The sequence below is a fragment of the Physeter macrocephalus genome, chromosome 21 (genome assembly GCF_002837175.3).
Source record: "Physeter macrocephalus isolate SW-GA chromosome 21, ASM283717v5, whole genome shotgun sequence".
NCBI classification, from domain to species: Eukaryota; Metazoa; Chordata; class Mammalia; order Artiodactyla; family Physeteridae; genus Physeter; species Physeter macrocephalus.
The window spans coordinates 9,935,810-9,937,531 of record NC_041234.1 but is presented as its reverse complement, the minus strand read 5'-3'; positions in this window follow the sequence as shown (position 1 = coordinate 9,937,531).

Below are 1,722 nucleotides of genomic sequence, written 5' to 3'. Positions count from 1 at the left end.
TATAGATATAATATGTGTCTCTGTTAATATAACAGTGGTTCAGTGTGTTTACATATACTAGCATTTAAAACTATGTTACTGTTTTCTGATTCTACATGCTCCATTACCTATATTTTGCTTTTTATTGAGATAAAATTGATATATAACATTATATAATTTTCATTACCTGTATTTTTAATACTTAGAGTTTCCTGATTTCCTCTTTTCATACTGATAGAAAAGTTCTCGGCCAGAGGGAAATATATTTCTCAAAATGCTAGCTTTTTCTCTTTGAAGCCTATGTCCATTTTCTTAGATAAGCTCATCATTCTGCTGTAATCACACTTAATTCATCTATTATGTTTTGTATCATTTTTGTTTGTGTTTTTCTTTTTGCTCATTGGTGCCATTTTTAAAGGTAAAAAAAGGGTTTTATTCCTCTTTGCATTGCTGGAGAGGGAGGGACTGAGGCAGGCTAAATTGAGAGAAGGAGAAATCAAGCATGGTCCTCCTTTTTGTAAGCAGTTACTTCATGAATCGGAGCTTTGACTTGGTGATGTTCCACTGTTAATGTCTGCATTGCCTTCAGCCACATACATGACTGCTTTAGAAGTGATGTCTGATTATGAAAATTATTTTCTGATTACATGATATCAATGGTAGACAATCATTTACACAGATGGGACAAATGAAACCACATGTATATTTCTGAGAATTGCAGAGAACATTAGTGAAAACAGTCCTGTGTTGTGTGCATGGATTTTACCCTAGACCTCTGCCAAGCTAAGCAATTTATATCTTTTGCTCTAAAAAGATTTTTATGAAAATAAATATATGTTTTTTTTCCAAACAAAATATATTGAAAAGGAAAAATAATCTGCTAGAGCTCTCTATGTATGCTGAATGATTAGTAGTTTGGTAAGAGAGGGAAGTTTGGGGAGAATGGAGTCATTTTCTCATTTTGGTAAAAATTACCAAAACGGCATCTTGTTCTTTCTGATTCTGGCTGGTCTCTGAAAGGGTGAAGTCCAGAAAAGGTATGCGTATTCTACTAACATGATCTATGGGGGGAAAAAAGGCTTTATGATGGTCATAAATCTCACAGCCTCTGAGAAAAAGTCCAGAGCAGGCACGTGATGCCATCCAACTGACATATATAAATGATGCATTTTCTGCTAGAGCCACAGCTCATCTCCATAATCCACACAACTGCTGAGAAGACAAAGTGAGAAATGCAGTCTATCCAACGCCCTGGCTAAAACAAAATAAGCTGCAATTAATCATTTATCGACCTCCCCAGATAATAAGCCCCGAAAGTAAATACCAACAGTAGACTACAACGATCCAGGAAATTTTGTAGGAAATCTTGCATTTATAAATAAAACCATGAACAACGACCAATACTGACATCTGTGTGAAAGCATCCGTAATGTGCACTCCTTTTATTTCACTAGAATTTCGTCCTCAGGAATGAAGGTTCACCTTATATGTGAAGCTCTTACAGTAGTAAAAGAAGTTTTATTTAAACCTTTAGAAGCCAAATTTTCTTGAAAGAACCCCCTAAACTCCCACTTCTGTTAAATTTTGTAACCTGGGAAAGGATTTCTGTAGAATTTCAATTAATTTGCTTAGTCTGTTGAGTTGACAGTTTAGGGTACACGTGTCACCGGAGATAGGAGATCATTTGGGGCCTGTGGAAATAGAGATGCACATGGTAACGTATGGAAGAGCCCGCCATGATGT